Source organism: Podarcis cretensis, assembly GCF_951804945.1.
Source record: "Podarcis cretensis genome assembly, chromosome: 8".
NCBI lineage: Eukaryota > Metazoa > Chordata > Lepidosauria > Squamata > Lacertidae > Podarcis > Podarcis cretensis.
Window position 1 is genome coordinate 5742931 of NC_137177.1, and position 20802 is coordinate 5763732.

Here is a 20802-nt window from a genome sequence, read left to right on the forward strand (position 1 = left end):
TTTAGAAGCAATAATGCGGAGATACCAACTCTCTAAATTTTGCTCTGTTAAAATGCCAGTCGAGCCCTCTCTCTCCAACGCCCCCTTCCCCAAATACATTGGATACGCTGCCCGGTCTGCGGGAGCTGTCCAGCGTTTCTTGGTGCTGAAATGGCTATTCTCTGTCCAGACTCACCGTGGTACTGATTTGCTCGGGGCGACGGGAGCTGCCCGGCTGCTCGAGTGGGTGAGTGGCTTGGGCTGCCTTGAGCAGAAACCTGGACCCGATCCGGGCATGGCGAAGCAGCAGACTTGGCGTTCTTCCACGCAGCTCTCACGCCTCGGCCACACTCCCTGGCAACGTGGGCTCAGCTAACCACCACCCAGCTTGAGTAGAGTTGCATCGCTTCCCTTTCCCGCTGGCGGCGGGGGTTTCCTTGCACCCCCCTCCCGCCCCATAGCTTCTTTCTGTGGGTCCTGAGGGCTTATTTCTTTCTTCCCACAACCTCCCCCCACCCCACCCCGCACCAGCTCTGCCCCTCCCCTTCTCTCCTCCTCCTTTCACCAGAGGCGGGCTGGCTCTCCATCTCTCTCTTGTCTCTGGCTCCGAGGAAGGGACACTCTCTGACTGGTGGGGGCAGCGACCAGCATCTGGGGGCTCTCGGGCTTCCACCGCCACCCCCTCGTGTTAGGCACGGCTCCCAGCCCTCGCACACGGCGCCCAGCCCTGCTGAAGAACAACGTGGGGAGGAGGGGGCGGGCAGAGAGAGAGAGAGAGAGAGAGAGAGACCATGGCGAGGAACTGACCGGCTTGGCTCAGCCACAGCTGTGGGGTCTTTCTAAGAGGAGGCGCAGAGGAAGGTAGGTGCTGGGGCGACGTGGGGGGTCCTTTTCCGCTCGCGGGGCAGAGGATCGTGTGTGCGTGTGTGCGCGTGTCGGGGTAACAGAGAGAGGGGTTCCTGTTCCTTCATTTCCTCCCCGCCACCCACCTACCCAAATCCCCTTTTCCTCCTTGGATTGATCCGATGGCGGGGGAGTAGTGTCTGTTGGGGAGCTTCTGGGTCGCTGGGTGATCCGCTGTCGATCAGGATCGGGACTACGGGCTGTCTTGAGCCTTCCCTCCCTCCCTCCCTCTCTGTTCCCGTTTACTTCTTACTCTCTCTGTCGTTCTTCATCGCCGCTGACTCTCGGGTCCCTTCGCGTTCCCTCCTCTTCGGGCACTGCGCGCCAGACACTTGCCGATTTGAGCCACAACCTGGTGCCCGTCAGCGATCGCCACATGATAGCACCCTCGGGGGCGGGTGGGGGCCGCGAGGCTCCGGCCTCCTGAGGGCATTCCCCACTACCTACCAGTTGTAGATCCGGTTGTGTTGACGCCGTTGGGGTTAAGAGAGATGGAGAGAGAGAGAGAGAGACCTCTTTGCCTCGCCCTGGAAATGTGTGCCGTTTTAGCCGTGCTTAGCTATGAAAACCACCCGCTATGAAAAATATATATGAAAAGAAATGAAAACCCAGCTCCAAAATTCCTGCTCGCTTTAAAAAAATAAAAATCTGGTACCATGGTGTCAAGATCCCGACCCGCCTTTTTAAAAAAACAATTAAAAATATTGTACCAAGATTCCTTTCTGTAATTGAATTCTCTCTCTCTTTTTTTTAAAAAAAATAATATTTATTACTTTTAAAACTTACAAAAAGGAAAAAGAAGAAAAAAGACAAAAAGAAAACAACAACAAGAAAGGGAAAAAACAATACAAGACAATATATAAACAATACAAAACACAACATTAACCTAAACAAAACAAAACAAAAACAATTCAAAAACATACATCATACCATTTTAGTAGTCTATCTTTCATAAAAAATAAAAATCTGGTACCATGGTGTCAAGATCCCAACCCGCCTTTTTTAAAAAAAACAATTAAAAATATTGTACCAAGATTCCTTTCTGTAATTGAATTCTCAATAATATTATGATTTTTTTATTTTTTAAAAAATATCCATCCCACACTTTTCCCCTCCATCCTTCTTTACGTCCCCCATCTCACATATCTTTCTAGCTAGGACAGTTGCTATAGACAACCACCTTCAGTTTTGAAGGATCTCAGAAGATAATTCGCCGCCGCCACCTCGCTTTTGCAGAGACATGCATGCGTTACCCACTCCTCCACCCCCAAACTTTTTTTTTAATTAAAAAAAAATATGATAAATAAGAATTATTTCTGGTTGCCGTTCAATATATGACAGAGTGGAATAGGCGCATGTGCGTCCCCACTCCCCGGTTCAGTCTAGTTCAGTCTGAGTGATTTGGGCTCCACAATGGCCACATCCTGGACTACGAGAAACCAGCGCCGGGTTGGGAGAGGAGGCTAGATCCTGCACATAAACAAACTGAATTTTCGCCTGACCAAAAGTAGTTCGTGGGACCTGAAGCCCTGCAGTTCCGAGGGGAGCAAGCCCCTTTCCCCTCTGGTTCAGCAACCATATTGAGCCATAAGTGTCTCAACACACCCTAAAAACCATCAGATGTTTATATGTTTCAGATTCCAAACCTGGGAGACGAGAGGAGATTTCCCCCTCCCCAGAAAACAATTCACATCAAATACACATCTGCCCGGATCCCAAAATCAGGGGGACTTTTCCTCCTCAACTCCTTCTCCACATTAAGGGGGGGAGGGACTTTCCAAATGATGAAAGTGAGACGTGTAGGTGCCTCAAAGTGGGTACGGATTTGATGCTGTGCTGTGCTGTGCATCTTCAGATGTGACATATTTTTTTTGCCTGCTCTATTTCCCACCTTCTTCCACTCCCAACTTGGAGGCAACTTGTTGGAAGCAAAGTCCATCACCCTGGGATGTCCCCTGGCAAGGACTGTCTCCCTAGGAGATATTTGTTTGAGATGGAGAGGATGATATATAATGATAATAATAACAAAAATGCACACCTCTTGGCTTGTCTCATGGCCCTGGCATGCCAATTCCAGCCCCACACCCATTTTGCCAGCCTCGTGAGTTGTCTTGTAGGGTAGACCAAGCACTGGGGGAGGTGGGGGGGCGCTGAAAGGAACTGGACGCAAATTTGTTCTTATTATAGCGCTTGTAATGATTGTGTCTGGTGGTGTCATGGTTTCGGTTGCCGGATGTAACATCTGGGTTGGCTGAGTGAGTGGCTTTCACTTACAGCAGTTCTCAAGCTGTGGGTCCCCAGATGTTGTTGGACTACAACTCCCATCATCCCTGAGCTCTGGCCTTGCTAGCGAGGGGTGATGGGAGTTGTAGTTCAGCAACATCTGGGGACCCACAGGTTGAGAAAGGCTGCAGCTAGGAGATCCCTGAATCTGAGAGAGTCAGAGAAGGTGGCTGGAGGACTGATTCCCATGGCCTCTAGCCTTCTGAGGGGCTCTGTGCAGTTGTGTGTGTGTGTTAGTGTTATTATTGTTGGGGTGGTGGTCTTATTGGCAGAGCAGGAGACCCCGCCAATGCCCAGCCCCATGATGTTCTGCTGCTTGCCTTGCTCAGTTTCCCCATCTGCACAATGGGCGCAATAGGGAGAGGATTCCTTCCCCCTCTTTTGATCGATCCTGCTTATTTCTTGCTCCGTGTTTAGAATCTAGATGTTGAGATGGCTGGTTCAGAAAAGCTTGGGTGTAAGTTCCCTCCTCCAGGTTAAGCACAAGAGAATGATGAAAGCTGTGGGCATCTGATCCCGGTTCAAATCTTAGCTCTGCTGTGAAACTCACCAGGAGTCAGATCAGCTTGCAAGATCTAGTATTTGGGTGATGGTACAGAGCTCCCTCACAGAGTTGTTGTGAAGGTACGTCTTGAGGAAGGGCAGGATACCAGTGAAAATAATTTATTACAACATCTCCTAGAGGTGCGGTAAGACTATTTTATCTCTCTCCCTAACAAGCCGTTGATGGCAGGCAGAATGTGTCAGCCTACTTTTCATCTTTTAAGGTGTCTGTTAATATTTTATTCAAACCTGTGCATTGACTGGAGATGTGTGTTGTGCGTACCAGGCAGGTTATAGCAGTGCATGTACCAAAAATTCACCAGGTAGATCTACTGCATTTCATCGGTCAAGGGGGGAAAACTACACCTCTTGAATTTGCACCCGTAACGCCACTGGTGGAGGCAAAGGAATAATTTTGGTGGTGATGGCAGGAAGGAGAATCATCTGCTTTAACTGGGATTTCTGTTCAACATTCCACACTCCTCTTAAACAGCAGACAGTTACTTGTTGCTTGTCTTTCTAAACTAAAAAGCACATGTTGAGGTTGCATGATTGTACCAGCGGGTCCTGGGACGCTGCTCAAAGCCTAGGAGACATTTGTCGGTCCATACGTGTGACAAGGTGTATGTTTTATTGGGGTGGGGGGGAGAGAGGAATGACTCTTATTCAGCACCGAGGGCCATGTCAGAAATAGACTATGAATCAGAGGGCTACTGCTAATTCTAGCTGCCAATCATCCTTGCAAACATTCATTTGGGCCGCAATTCACTCTTTCAGCCACGACAGGTGTCAAACTGCCATCGTTCCTTGCAGTGCCGTTTTTATTCCACAACTGGGAGAAAACCAAGCTACCTTGGAGGCAGCAGCAATGATGGGGAGGGCAAACACACAGGGCTAGGAACTGGGCAGAGTTGAAGTGCAGAGGACATGGGCTTCTGGACGATCTCTCTAATCTGAATTCTGCACGAGCCAGAGTTGTGTTCCACTATTCGAAATAATAAGGGACGCAGGTGGCACTGTGGTCTAAACCACAGAGCCTAGGACTTGCCGATCAGAAGGTCGGTGGTTTGAATCCCCGCGATGGGGTGAGCTCCCGTTGCTCGGTCCCTGCTCCTGGCGATCTAGCAGTTCGAAAGCATGTCAACATGCAAGTAGATAAATAGGTACCACTGCGGCGGGTAGGTAAACAGCATTTCCATGTGCTGCTCTGGTTTCGCCAGAAGTGGCTTAGTCATCCTGGCCACATGACCCATAAAAACTGTCTGTGGACAAACCAGTGGCGTAGCGTGGGGGGTGCAGGGGGGGCCGGCCACACCGGGCACAACATCTGGGGTTAGGGCAAATCCACAGGTTAGGGGCGCAAATCCACGGGTTAGGGGGCGCAAATTACTTGCCTTGCCCCGGGTGCTGACAACCCACGCTACGCCACTGGGACAAACGCCAGCTCCCTCGGCCAGTAAAGCGAGATGAGTGGGCAACCGTGACTGGACCTAATGGTCAGGGGTACCTTTACCTTTTATTCGAAATAACTGATGGGGCAAAAAGTTCAGTAAGCTCTAGAGAAAAATGTTGACTTCTCCTAATCATTTTGCTCTCTTCATCCCCTCTATGAAAATATGGCTGTCATGCAACCATATAGCACAAAACAATGCAACCATGTGCACCAGATCCTTTTTTAAAAAAGTGTCTTTTCAAAAAAAAAAATTATACTTCATAGCAGCCTAGTTTCTGGACCGTCTTCAGAGGCAGCCCTACGTATAACGTGTTGCAGTAATCTAACCTAGAGGTTACCAGAGCGTAGATGTCAGAAGGCAAACTATCCCTGTCCAGATAAGGGCACAATTGGGCCACCAGCCCAAGCTGATGGATGGTACTCTGCACCACTGAGACCACTTCAGACTCAAGCAACAGCGAAAAATTCAGAAGTGCCCCCACAAGCTACCTGGTCCTTCAGAGGAAGTGGAACCCCATTCAGAGCAGGCAACCTCCCAGCTGTCCAGTCTATGGAACTTCCCACCAACAGAGCCTCAGCCTTATCTGGGTTGAGCTTCAGTTTTTTGGCTCCCATCCAGCCCATTATCAAGGCAAGACAACGGTCCAGAACATCCACTGCCAAACCTGCAGGTGTAAAGGAAAACTGGAGCTGTGTGTCATCAGCTTATTACCGACAATGGACTCCAAACCTCTAGATAACCCCACTCAGTGGTTTCATGTAGATGTTAAACAGCATAGGGGATAAAACTGAACCATGAAGAGCCCCACAGTGAAGAACACATGGGGCCAAAGCATCACCCTCGCGAAACAACCATCCAAATAGGACCAGAACCACTGCAAAGCGCTGTCACCCCCAACTCAGACAGCCACTCCAGAAGGAGACCACGGCTGATGGCAATGAAAGCCTGCTGAGAGGTCAAGGAGAATTAACAGCAACACATTCCACCTCTCTTTCTCCCGACAGAGATCATCATAGCAAAGCAGTTTCCCAAACCGGGCCTGTACCCCTGATTGAAATGCATCTAGAAAATCAGTTTCCTCCAAGAGTGCCTGGATCTGGTCCACGACCACCTGCTCAAGAACCTTGCCCAAGAAGGGAAGACTGTCAACTTTGATTTTCCAATCCAGGGAGGGTTTGTTCAAGCCTTTTTCAAGCAGGCAAGAACCACTCCCTCTTGAAAAACGTTGATGATTTTGTCCTCAAAACGCTTTGCAAACGAGTCACAGTGAACTACTCTTGGTTCTACCTTTGGGCCAGACCGTAAGAGATCCCACACTACCTGGAAAAGCTCTGCCGGACAGCACATTGAGGACACACTCTTTTTTTTTTTACTTACTCTTTTCTTTTTTTTATATAGGATATTTATTGAAGTTTTCAAGAATAATACAATGTAAAACAGAAAGAAAAGAAACAACAAAAATACAAAAACACAAAAATAAAAACAACTAAAAACACATAGAATTTCCATTTACTTATTTTCTTTTAACTTATTTTCCAGACCTCCTCATACCTCCCTTTCTTATATTCCAGTTCAAATTATTAATTCAGCAAATCCTCACCATTAGTTTTTACTTATTTCAAAACCTTATTTTCCATATCTCTTAAGCATTACAGCTGGAAACCACCTAATTTCTGTCCAACATCATTCTAACATTCATTAGTTTTACAATATTTCTGCAAATAGTCTTTAAACTTCTTCCAGTCTTCTTCCGCCGACTCTTTTCCCTGGTCTCGGATTCTGCCGGTCATTTCTGCCAGTCCCATATAGTCCATCATCTTCATCTGCCATTCTTCCAGAGTGGGTAGATCTTGTGTCTTCCAATATTTTGCGATAAGTATTCTTGCTGCTGTTGTCGCATACATAAAAAAAAATTCTGTCCTTCTTTGGCACCAATTGGCCAACCATGCCTAGGAGAAAGGCCTCTGGTTTCTTCAAGAAGGTATATTTAAATACCTTTTTCATTTCATTATAAACCATTTCCCAGAAAGCCTTAATCCTTGGGCACGGAGGACACACTCTTTTTTCCTTCTTTGCTGCCTTCGCTGCCACTAGGTAGGCTCGATGATGAGCCCTCAACACTGTGCAATTGCATTACACCCGAGCTTCCCTCCACTCGCGTCTGAGCTGTCTCCCAGCTTGTTTCCTCAATGTAAGCTCTAGTGTATCAGAAAGCCAAACTGGCTCCACGAAGTGGGAGAGGGCACTCAGGGGGCAAAGACCCTAGCCAATGAGATGTTCCAGAGATCAGCAAGGGCTTTCACAGGAGTGCCAGTCATATCAGCTGGAAAATGCGTTGCCAGTTTAAGGAGCCCACTCCATGAGGCATATTTATGACCCATCAGCTGCAGTGGCTCTGAAAAACGATCGGACAAATTTGTTTAAGCAGCTGCCAGCTATGGAAGTGAAATGGACCCTCCATATTCAAGAGCACTATACCAGGTCGACCTTTTAAAACCCTGTTTGTGAGTACCTCGATGGACAACTGCTGCAAACGGGCTAGATCCAGTACGTGACTTTTAATAATAATACAATCATACCTCAGGTTACAGCCGCTTCAGGTTGTATTTTTTCGGGTTGAGGACTGCCGAAACCTGGAAGTACCGGAACGGGTTACTTCCAGGTTTCGGCTGTCGCGCATGTGCAGATGTGCTAAATCACCCTTTGCGCATGCGCAGAAGCACCGAATCACAACCTGCATGTGCGCAGACACAGGTTCCGAACGTTGTGGGTTGCGAACGTGCATCCCGCACGGATCATGTTCGCAACCCGAGCATCCACTGTAACTTTATTGTCAATGTACAACCTGTGTTCAATGAAATTAACCGAGTCTCCCTCCCCACCCCCACAAACACTCAATCTCATTGCACTCTGAGTGCTTGTCGCACAACACACCAACACCGAAAGTCAGTTGCACTATATTATTTTCCGTTCAACAGCCTAACAGCCCACAGATAGAAACTGTTTTTTTAGCCTGTTGGTACGACTGATTATACTTCTATATCTCCTGCCCGAGGGTAGAAGATTAAAGAGGTGCTGGCCAGGGTGTGAATCGTCCCTGAGAATTTTTCTCGCTCTCCTAAGGCAACGGTCCCTTGCGATGTCATCTAGCGTTCTCAGGGGACAGCCCATGATATCATGTGCTGTGTTCACCACCCTCTGTAGAGACTTTCTGTCCGTGGCTGTCAAGCCAACGTACCACACTGTGATACAATATGTGGACCGGTAGAAAGAGGTATTTTCTTAAACATTCCCAGGAGACTCTTGAAATAAGTGTGCAGTGAATTGGGTTTGGGGGTGGGAATTCTAATGGGAATTGTGTTCATCTCTGTCCATGCTCAGAGGTAAGAGCACATGCAGGCAGGCACCTAGAACATTTGGCTCTGCATGGCAGGCACATGCCAAACGCGGAAGAGCGACCCATGCTGCGTGCGAGATTTTTCCTGCCAAAATCCAAATCTGATACACCGCATGTCCTAGTAACAAGTCGCAATCTGCTACTGAACAGCAGATGCGTATGTGTGAGAGTTGCCTCAGAGGAGGTGTGAAATAAATCTCTTTCATGCCTCCCCCTCCTGCAGCCCAGAGGAGAGGAGAGGGGGGAGGGAGAGAGAGAGGTGATCTTCTATCCACCTTGCACCCATGTAATATTTTGTGCTGCCACCCCAAGGCCCATCTGGCTCTCACCCATTTCCCCAAGCTATAAATACCACGCTCTCTTAATCTCCCCTCCTGCGTCAATGCCTGAGGCTTCCTTAATCATGCTTTTGCGACCCCCCCCCCCCAGTTTCTCTCCCAGTTGCTGCTAATGAAGTACCTCAGAACTGGCAGGGTCAGTCGCAACCTGAGAAAGGTTTATGGCCACCATTGCCTTGCAATCTCTGATCCAATTTGCCACCTTCCTCGGTGGAAGCAGAGACTAGGAAGCTCAGGTGAAAAAGAAGGAAAGAGGGAAGTTTCCCTCTTGGAAATCTGGACTCCCTCCCTCCCTCTGTCAATGCTAGAGAAGTGGAATATTGAACGTCTCTTGTTCTTTGGCTGTGAAGTCCCCTCGTTTTATATTGTTGTGTGCACCCCAGTTTCTGAGCATTGAGAGACTCTGGGGTTCCAGCGATTACAAAGGATGAAGAGGATCACAGCATCAACCTTCCAACAGTTCTTGCTTCCCCATTAAGTTTCCAGGGAAGTCCCAAGCCACAGCTTTGAGTCTGGCAGAGAGCAGCACATATCTCTGTCTCTCCATCTGAACTCAGGCACACCTCACTGCCAGTTCCTCCTCCAGCAAACACAACCCCCCACTTCTGACACCAATGTTGTGTGCACCTCAATCTCAGCATTGCCTACACTTACCTAGGATTCAGCTAACTTGGAATGAAGGTCAATGGACACTGTGGTATCTTTAGGATGTAGGGTTTTATTTACACAGGTATACAACCTGAGCATAGGATGGGAGGGGCTCACAGCACTGACCCCCCAACAGATCTTACCTCCCCACTCAGTTGCCAGGGAAGCCCCAAGCTACCACTTTGGGTCCAGCACAAAGCAAAACACAACTCTGTGCCCTCAGCTTCCAGCAGTAGCCAAAACTCAAACATCAAGCTCTGGCTATGGTTCTTCTACCTTACAAGGTGATGTCGCTTCCAAGTGGATAAGGGAAGTTTCCCTGGCTTGTCTCTATGGCAACAGGGCAACCTTTTTGGATATGTAAATGGGTGTACTTGGCTGGCTAAGTCCACTACCTTAACAAAGAAAGTGGTTGAGCTGGTATCCTCTTATTGCTTACATAGGACCCCAGGCTTGGAAGAGACCTACGAGTGTCATCCAAACTGACACCCCACCCTAAGTATGTTTGACTATGTTTTTTTTTAAAATAATATTTATTAAGGGTTTAGAAATTACAAAAAGAAAAAATGAAAATTAAACATAACAATATAAAAAAATACAAAAACAAAAACAAAAACACTACATGACACATTGAATTAATAAAGCAAAACAAAAACAATTAAAAACACTTCCAATATTTTCAATCTTAACTTTCATTCACTTGTTTCATTGACTTCCTCACGCCTCCCTTTTTGTATTCCACTTCAATTAACTGTTTCAGCAAGTCCTTTCCATCTTCATCTATTTTCTGTCCTATAATTAATCTTAACATATTCTAACCTGATTTTTTCCCTTTAATACATTAACAATCTATCTGTACCTAGTTCCTTATAACATTTCTGCCAAAGCCATATTACTTCATTCCACCATTTTTCTAAAGCTCATTAATTTTACAATATTTCTGTAAATAATCTTTAAACTTTTTCCAATCTTCTTCCACCGACTCTTCTCTCTGGTCTCGGATTCTGCCAGTCATTTCTGCCAGTTCCATATAGTCCATCAACTTCATCTGCCATTCTTCCCGGGTGGGTAAATCTTGTGTCTTCCAGTACTTCGCGATGAGTATTCTTGCTGCCCAAGTATGTTTGTTTATGAACCATCATCAATGGATGTGCCTCTTTGAAGCTTGCATGGACCGAAAGGGTGTGGTCCGCAGGTTATGGGTGCATGGATCATTTAGTTTTGGTGTCTCCCATTTTCTCCATTTTCTATGACTTTTTTTAAAAAAATAAGTCCTTGTGAAATGTCATCAGTATTCTAGTGTGAATTTCTCCTAGCGCACATATCTTTGCATGGCATTTTGCACGCACACACCCTGTCCACACATTTCTGTAGATGTTACTTGGCTGGAGAACGGCAGCACAAAATTCAGAGGCATGTAAATTTCAAAGGACAACTGTGTTTCAGTTTGCATCTTGTTTCCGGAAGGTGCTGCTTAGGTAGGAAAGGTGCCTGAAAATGGAACTGAATTGAATCTCTCTCCCTTACTGGGAAGACTCCGCAACTGGCTGGAGCCCAGCAGGTCGGGGTCTGGTCAGTGCCTGGACGAGGGACTGTCTGGGAGCCACATCTATGCCAACTTGCGTACAAAAGTGCAAAAATCGAAGCACGGACCCCAAGCCTTTGCTGGGAGCCGCTCTGCATTCTAGGGAGGCTGACGTCAGCAGTCTGTGTCCTGCGCTTTGGAATCTGACATCCTCTGTGCCATTTTGCAAGCGATCCTGGGACACAGGTTTGCAGGGCACAGGGTGGCAAAGCAACTGGGCCTTTCCTTGGCCATGAAAATGCATCTGTTTCTCCAAACGCGGAACAACACCCTGCTGAGTTAGAAGGTATCACACTGCGCACCTCTCTAATGAGGCTTTGCTGATTCGCAATCCCCTTTGGACGCCAGCCTGCGAATTAGTGAGAAAAGGATCCATTTAATTTTGCCTAATTTACCCTCTCCCTCGCCCCCCACCCCTTTGTTGTGAGTCAAATCTGCGTTAATCTCTCGCTGCCTCCTTTTCTGAAGTGGAATGCGGTTCGCTAGGTAAGCCGTTCTCTTTCCGCTGGACAATGCTTTAGGGCTTGGTAATTCTCCTTTATTTAGTACGTTTCCGAGCACAAATCAAAGTGTTGGTGCTGACCTTTAAAGCCCTAAACGGCCTCAAAGGCCCAGTATACCTGAAGGAGCGTCTCCTCCTCCATCATTCTGCCCGGACACTGAGATCCAGCGCCGAGGGCCTTCTGGCGGTTCCCTCACTGTGAGAAGTGAGGTTACAGGGAACCAGACAGAGGGCCTTCTTGGTGGTGGCACCCGCCCTGTGGAACGCCCTCCCACCAGATGTCAAGGAAATAAGCAGCTATCTTCTCTTTAAAAGACATCTGAAGGCAGCCCTGTTTAGGGAAGTTTTTAATATTTAATGCTGTATTGTTTTTAACACTCGATTGGGAGCTGCCCAGAGTGGCTGGGGAAACTCAGCCAGATGAATGGGGCATAAATAAATAAATAAATAAATAAATAAATAAATAAATAATAATCCATAAACCCCGGGAGCTGTGTCTTCTGGGCTCCAGGAGCAAATCTTGATAGAAGCTGCATCCCTGGCAGCTTGCAATCACTCCCAAAAACATCAAGAAGAAAATGTGTGGCGGGGTGAGGAGCCTTAGAACTTTAGGCTGATTGTGGCTGCAAACTCTTATCTGGCCCCTGGGACGCCCCTTCCCTAACCACACCCCCACCAGCCCTGCTCTGCACCCACCTTGATTGGTTTTGCCTGGCTGGAATTTGTCCATGACCTCTGAGAATGCCTCTTCATTTTTTTACTCAGTTAAGGGTATTGTACTTTCTTTTCTTTTCTTTTTTGCACAGTTAAGTGTTTCTCTCTCTGTGCTAACTAGGTAAACTTTGCTTCAGTTTCCCACCCACTTTGACCTCTGACCTGGTGTTATGTACTGAGTTGAATAGGATCCAAAAGGCAGCAGTCTGATTGGTCCTAGAACAATAGGGTCCAGCGGTCTGATTGGTCCACAGGAGCCACCCAATCCAGCTCCAGGTGGAAGTGAATCTGCAACCTGATTGGCCTACAGGTGAATCCCAGAATTAGCCAATCACGTGGGGCCCATTGTGTAAATAGTGTATATAAAGCAGACATTCTGGGGGAACTTCCATTCCTCCTCACCACTATGAGCTGAATAAAGAGCATGAAATCAACTCTCGACTCCGAGTATATTTCACCTGGCATGTGGCCCCTGGAATTTTCCCCAGAATAAAATGTGGCCCCCTGTTGAAAAGGGTTCCCCGTCCCTGGTTGGTCTACAGCTGTGCTGCTGGCTGGGGCCTCGGGGGAACTGGGCTCCAGTGGCGAAAGGCTGACCTAAAGAACACCAGCATGGCCGCTGGAGAGAGGAATGATGGGAGTTGTAGTCTAACAGCATCGGGTGGGCCACAGGTTCCCCATCCCATAATCTACAGAGGCCTTCTTCTGAGTATTACCACCACCTGATGAATGCTGTCCCGAGAGACGCTCTCCTGGTGCCTATTTTAACACATTTTCAGTGCCAAGTGAATACTTGGTGAAATAAATCACCCCAGGCCTTTTAAGACCTTTGAACACCAGATTTTGCTATTTATTTAGCACGATGTTGTTTTGTTCTCTGCACACTGATGGTGATCGGTCCGTTCCCAGCTATTCTGGGGTGTGCGCGGCTGCGCTCTGTTGATGGGTTCGCAGAATCGGTTGCTGATGGGCTGAGAGTCCCAGGTGTTTGTTGCATATTGGGCTAGATATTTTATTGCTGAATTCTTGCTGGCTTGGATTTTATTGGTTTTCTTGTTTGAGTTGCCGACTTCATTGCGTGTTTAATTTTGTTCCACGCTATCACTGCCTGTCGCCGAGAATATATATCTTTTCTTTATTTATTGGGTGACTAATAAAATGGGAGTAGCAAGGAAATATATAAAATTTCACGGCTGCTGCTGGTGCTCAATGGATCTCGCATCCCCTGGATATATCCTGTCTGTTTAAAAGGCCAGCCTGATCCTTCTGTGTTTAGAAAGGCTTTATAGAATCAGATAATTGTACGTATGGAAGGGACCCTGCCATCTACACATTTAAAGCACATTCAAATAATTCTGGGAACCATAGTATCGCTGAAGAATTGATGCTTTTGAATTATGGTGCTGGAGGAGACTCTTGAGAGTCCCATGGACTGCAAGAAGAACAAACCTCTCCATTCTTAAGAAAATCAGCCCTGAGTGCTCATTGGAAGGACAGATCCTGAAGCTGAGGCTCCAAGACTTTGGCCACCTCAGGAGAAGAGAAGACTCCCTGGAAAAGACCCTGATGTTGGGAAAGATGGAGGGCACAAGGAGAAGGGGACGAGAGAGGACGAGATGGTGGGAAAGTGTTCTCGAAGCTACCAGCATGAGTTTGACCAAACTGCGGGAGGCAGTGGAAGACAGGAGGGCCTGGCGTGCTCTGGTCCATGGGGTCACGAAGAGTCGGATAAACGACTAAACAACAAATGATTCCCCAGCACCCTCAACAAACTACAGTTCCCAGGATTCTTTGGGTGGGGAAAAAGCGTGCTTTAAATGCTTGGCGAGAGAAAGCAAAGCAAAGCAAAGTCAAGGATGCTGTGGAGTCCCCTAGAAAGGGGGTCCCCCTAATTGAGCCAGGATTCCCTGGTCAGGCTGGGCTCGCCCGCCGCAGAGCTGTTTCCCCTGCAGATGCTAATCGTGATGGATTTTCCAGGTTCCTCGCTCTTCTCTTCTGGCAGTGCCGGGAGTGATGCTCTTGTCAGATCGATGCTTCGTTCTACATACGCGACGGGCAGGTTCATTAGGAGAGGATTCACCCTGCTGGCCATGCAGCAGCAGAAGATGGTGAAGGAATAGAAGATGCAGGGAATCCCACTGTCAAAGGCGGGGGCTTGGGAGAGGCGTCCGTCTGCAAACGAGGAAGCCCACCAGGACACAAGCTTGCGGCGGGGAGAGCAGAGCACTTTGGACTGAACTGCAAATTGGGCACTCTACTTCTAGTACTTTTGCTGCCACTAGTAATAATAATATTACTGCTTAGCATATATTTTGGTCAGCAATGTCTAGGCAACACAATGACCATGTACATAAGCAATAGACAATCTTTATAGAATTCCTTCAAACCATAACAAGTACAAAATGAAATCTTTCATTTCAAAGTCTCTGAAAATCTTTAAATGAAGCGAGGGACCAGACTTCGTAGGATGAAAGACAAGCTGTGAAGCTTTGTGTATTCGGCAAATATGATGTCCAGCGCTGAACGGTGACTACTGTTTCATAGAATTCTTCGCCAGCGGGAGGATATAGAATTGCTTCATAAACCCATCTTATTTTGAATGAATGTGTGTAAATGAAAGTATCAAATGCTGTGGAACAGAGCTCATGTAATAATGTAGTCACTGCATATATTTGGAGCATTAGCAGACCGACCCAAGTATCCGTTTCTTCCAGGGACAGCTCTGGGTTTACAGAAGCTGTTCCAGTTTCTGATCCAATCCCGGAATGTCCCAGTTTTCCTTAGGATGTCCCTATTTTCACAGGAGAAATACTGGAGGGTATATGGCAGGACATTGGAGGGTATGGAGTTTTCTGACCCCCAAGCCATCTGAAGGCAGCCCTGTCTAGGGAAGTGTCTTTTTTTAAAAAAATATATTATATTTTTATATATGTTGGGAGCTGCCCAGATGGGCGGGGTATAAACAGTGAAATCATTATAATTATGGAATAAAGGTAAAGAGACCCCTGACCATTAGGTCCAGTCGTGGCCGACTCTGGCTCATCTTTGTTTTATTAGGGGCTGGCGTACAGCTTCCGAATCATGTGGTCAGCATGACTAAGCCGCTTCTTGCGAAACCAGAGCAGCACACAGAAACGCCGTTTACTTTCCCGCAGGGAACTGCTAGGTTGGCAGGAGCAGGGACCGAGCAACAGGAGCTCACCCCGTCACGGGGATTCGAACCACCAACCTTCTGATCGGCAAGTCCTAGGCTCAGTGGTTTAACCCACAGCGCCACCCACGTCCCTTTGATTATGGAATAGGACATCCCTATTTTCACTGGAGAAATGTTGTGGGGGTGGGTTTATGTATTAGGAAGACGAAAGCAAGCAGGGAGAGAGGAAAATAGGGGGAGGTTGATGGGGCTGCCATTTAGAATAGAAAATAACTCCAGTATTTGCCGCACTGGCTGGCAGTGGATCTCCAGAGAGATCGCAGAGAGGGCTGTCTCTCAGTCTTACCTGCTGGGGATCAAACATGGGACCTTCTGCATGCAGATCACATGCTCTCCACATGGTGCTTGGCACAAACTCCGAGCTTGCCCTGCAAGGCTATTTCTCTAAAGAACTTACTGTTTATTTATGTAAGGCTTTTAGATATGTTGCATTTGCTAGCAACACACACACACACACACACACACACACACACACACACACACACAAATAGTGCAATGAACTGGCAAGGACTTTGAGCAGGGGGTCAGCAAACTTTTTCAGCAGGGGCTGGTCCACTGTCCCTCAGACCTTGTGGGGGGCGTGACTATTATTTTTTTTTTGGGGGGGGGGGAAATGAACGAATTCCTATGCCCCCAAAACAACCCAGAGATGCACTTTAAATAAAAGCACACGTTCTACTCATGTAAAAACATGCTGATTCGCAGACCGTCTGCAGGCTGAATTGAGAAGGCGATTGGACCGTATCCGGCCCCCGGGCCTTAGTTTGCCTACCCATGAGGGACAAATTTGACATCTTGTTCTAGTAAACCACAGGACCACTTAATACCTTCCAAGTACCCCTGTTTTCCAGGGACAGTCCCGGAATTACAGAAGCAATTCCAGTCTTTGAACTGAACCTGGAATGTCCCGCTTTCCCTCCTTCCTCATCTCAGAGAACAATTAAAAGTGGTTTCTGTGTCTCTGTGTGTATTCAGTGGAACTTACTCCCAGGTAACTGGGTAAAGACTGTGCAGCCTTACACTGCAATACTAAGCATTTTTACTCAGAACTGAGTCGTTCTGAGTTTAATAGGATTTACTTTTTGGTATGTACCTGATCAGCTGGACCATGAAGAAGGCTGATCGCCGAAGAATTGATGCTTTTGAATTATGGTCCTGGAGGAGACTCTTGAGAGTCCCATGGACTGCAAGAAGATCAAACCGATCCATTCTGAAGGAAATCAGCCCTGAGTGCCCACTGGAAGGACAGATCCTGAAGCTGAGGCTCCAAGACTTTGACCACCTCATGAGAAGAGAAGACTCCCTGGAAAAGACCCTGATGTTGGGGAAGATGGAGGGCACAAGGAGAAGGGGACGACAGAGGACGAGATGGTGGGACAGTGTTCTCGAAGCTACCAGCATGAGCTTGACCAAACTGCGGGAGGCAGTGGAAGACAGGAGTGCCTGGCGTGCTCTGGTCCAGGGGGTCACGAAGAGTCGGACACGACTAAACAACAACAACAATGTACCAGATCATTCTCACAGTTTCTGTTGTTGTTGCATCCTCCCTTTTCCCCTCACAGGGACTCAAGGCAGCTTACCACTAAAATCTTATTTCATCCCATTTATCTGTTTATATGTGCCTGTGCACATATTTTCTTTACAACAACCTTGCAAGGTAGGTTTGGCAGAGAGGTTGAGATTTGCTCACGGTGGCAGGCATGTATATATTCGTATATGATGTCTATGTGTGCGGCGAGATCAAATGTGGAGAAACTTCCTGATGTAGAATAGAATGTCCCTATTTTCATCGGAGAAATCTTGGAGGGTATTCCACTTTGCCATGGAAAAATGCACAGTTCCGATAAAGATGACTAGCCCCCGCCACGCCCCCACCATAAAGACAGGATCCTTTCACCCTGGCACAATCACTTTGCAAATTCGCACCTTTTATTTTAGCCCTATCAGCATCTATTTAGAAAAATTGAATTAAAAATTGAATTAAACAACAACAACAACAACAACAACAACAACAACAACCAGTGATGGCTCCGTCCTGGTGGAATGCTTTGTCCCATGAGACCAGGGCCCTGCAGGATTTAACTTCCTTCCGCAGGGCCTGTAAGACAGAGCTATTCCGCCTGGCTTTCAATTTGAACTTAGCCTGATCTTTTATTCCCCCTCCTCCCCTCCCCTCCCCCTTTTATGAAGATCACCCGCTCTGGGATCCCACAGCTAATTCTCCCCTGGTCTCCTCGCCGGCCCAAATAGGACTAATTTAGCCAGCTAGCCCTGGTGATCATCTAATGTTTATTGGATGGATTTCCCCCCGAAATTGATTTTTGAATTCTGAATTTATTGTTATTCATGTTTTATACTGTATTTCATGCTGTTTTTGTTGCATCAATTAAGTGTTTTAAATTTGTTGTTAGCCGCCCTGAGCCCGGTTTTCTGAACTGGGAAGAGCGGGCTATACATAAATAAATAAATAATTTAAAAAATTGATGGAGAATAGCCATGGCAGCTAAAAGAGAAGCTTCCATGTCCCAAGGCAGTATACCTCTAAATTGTGGATGCAGGAGAGTATTTTCCTTCCTCACCTCATTGGAGAGGGAATCTAGCCATCTGCGGCTGAAGCTGTGCTCTTCTTAGGAACCAGCAGAGTATACCCCTGGGAAAGCCCTCTTCGTGGAAAATTAAAACATGACACCAGCAGATTGTGCACCGTTTCTTTGTGCTAATATGAAAATCCCTTAGCTGGAGAGCACCTGGTGGCAATATATATATATATATATATATATATATATATATATATATCTGGTGTGTGCTAGGGAGAATATGAAGCACAGTGGTTGCTTTGCAAACCAGGGAACTGCGCTACGCATTTAAAGCAGCATCACGGCTCCTCCCAAAGAATTCTGGGAACTGAAGTTGGTTAAGGGTGCTGAGAGTTGTTTGGAGACCCAATTAGGGAGCAACAGTTCCCCGGGTGATTTTAGCAAGCTATCCTTCTCCCCAGGGAACTCTGGGAACGATAGCTCTGTGAGTGAAGCAGAGGGTCTCTTAATAACTCTCAGCACCTTTAACAAAATATAATAATAATAATAAATTTATTATTTATACCCCGCCCAACAAAATATTAAAATACAATAGTCCGTCAAACATTAAAAGCTCTCCTAAACAGGGCTGCCTTCAGATGTCTTCTAAAAGACTGGTAGTTGTTCTCTTTGACATCTGATGGGAGGGCGTTCCACAGAACTGGTGCCACTACCGAGAAGTCCCTCTGCCTGGTTCCCTGTAACTTGGCTTCTTGCAGTGAGGGAACCTCCAGAAGGCCCTCGGTGCTGGACCTCAGTGTCTGGGCAGAACGATGGGGGTGGAGACGCTCCTTCAGGTATATTGGGCCTTTGAGGCCGTTTAGGGCTTTAAAGGTCAGCACCAACACTTTGAATTGTGCTCGGAAACGTCCTGGGAGCCAGTGTAGGTCTGTCAAGACCGGTGTTATGTGGTGTCAGCGGCCGCTCCCAACCTAGCTGCCGCATTCTGTATTAATTGCAGTTTCCGGGTCACCTTCAAAGGTAGCCCCACGTAGAGCGCATTGCAGTAGTCCAAGTGGGAGATAACCAGAGCATGCATTCTTTGGGAGCCATGCAATGGGAGCCAAGATTGGTCATATAAAGTGTATGGGGCAGTCAGCCTAGACAGTACTGAGATTGATCAACCAGTGGCCTGACTCCATCTAAGGCAGGTATCTATGGACTTTGTTCTCTCAAGAGTTCATGAGGGCTGCCAACTTGGATGGTTTTAAAAGAGGATTAGACAAAGTCGCGGAGGAAGCTATCAGGACGGCTATTTCTTACTGTTTTTTATTTTTGTTTTGTTTTTGTTTTTGTTTTTGTTGGAAGCTACCCAGAGTGGCTGGGGCAACCCAGATGATGGGCAGGGTCTTCTTCTTCTTCTTCTTCTTCTTCTTCTTCTTCTTCTTCTTCTTCTTCTTCTTCTTCCACCTTTGGACGCTGTATGCCTGTGTATCATAGGTGGTGAGAATGCTGTTCAGCTTATCAGGTCTCTTCTTATATTCTAGCACAGGGCTGACCCAAGATATTTTGCTGCCTGATGTGAAAAACAAAATGGCATCCTATTTTCACCTACAGAATCTTACCTCAGTAGCAGCTGAATCTCTCTTGAGTGCTGGTGACGGGACCTCATTCTGTACCACACCTGAGGTCGGCAAGCTAATTTAGGGGGCTCAGGACAGGCCATGCAGCACTCCCAGTTCTGTCCACGCAGCAACACCCTACCACCACCCAGTGGCATCTGCCGCCTGAGGCCGCTGCCTCATTCTGCCTCCTGCTAGGGCCGGTTTAGCTCAGTGGCGCCTTTAAGACCAAGCATATTTCTCAAGGCAGGAGTCTGCTTAGCTGAGAGCTGACACTGTGATGGGTGGCCTCCGCCGGGAAACAATGCGTAAAACAAATTAACTAAGGCTGTCAAACAAGGGTTTTCTTTTAATAGATTAACTGCCTGGCTTTTAATTGATCAATTATTAAAATTAAATAAGTGTCCATGATGGGAAACATCAATGAAGATGCCTCCTTGCAGCTCCTGGAGGGGACAATGAAGGACTATATCATCTATTAAGTGTTTTTTAGGTGGCTTGAAAACATCTCGGGGTTTTTTTTCTAAGTGTGGACAAATCTTTTATTTTCCCCTTAAGTGTACACCTTGCTGACAAAGGTCCATATAGTAAAAGCTCTGGTTTTCCCAGTAGTGATGTATGGAAGTGAGAGCTGGACCATAAAGAAGGCTGATCGCCGAAAAACGGATGCTTTTGAATTATGGTGCTGGAGGAGACTCTTGAGAGTCCCATGGACTGCAAGAAGATCAAACCTCTCCATTCTGAAGGAAATCAGCCCTGAGTGCGCACTGGAAGGACAGATCCTGAAGCTGAGGCTCCAAGACTTTGGCCACCTCATGAGAAGAGAAGACTCCCTGGAAAAGACCCTGATGTTGGGAAAGATGGAGGGCACAAGGAGAAGGGGACGACAGAGGATGAAATGGTTGGACAGTGTTCTCGAAGCTACCAGCATGAGTTTGACCAAACTGCGGGAGGCAGTGGAAGACAGGAGTGCCTGGCGTGCTCTGGTCCAGGGGGTCACGAAGAGTCGGACACGACTAAACGACTAAACAACAACAACAACATAAACCAGCAGACTATAAAACTGTTTGGGATGTTAATCCAGCAATGAACTAAGACCTTTAG

The 20802-nt window shown here is 47.1% G+C and overlaps 1 protein-coding gene across 1 annotated transcript in view; it reads left to right on the forward strand.

The window, feature by feature from the left end:
* Nucleotides 1-525: 525 nt before the first annotated feature.
* The window catches only part of SLC8A2 (solute carrier family 8 member A2), a 143147-nt gene continuing 122870 nt past the window's right edge, over nt 526-20802 (forward strand). The window contains exon 1 of the mRNA XM_079985332.1: nt 526-840. The gene's annotated coding sequence lies outside the window, so the exon portion shown is untranslated. The remainder of the gene's footprint in view (nt 841-20802) is intronic.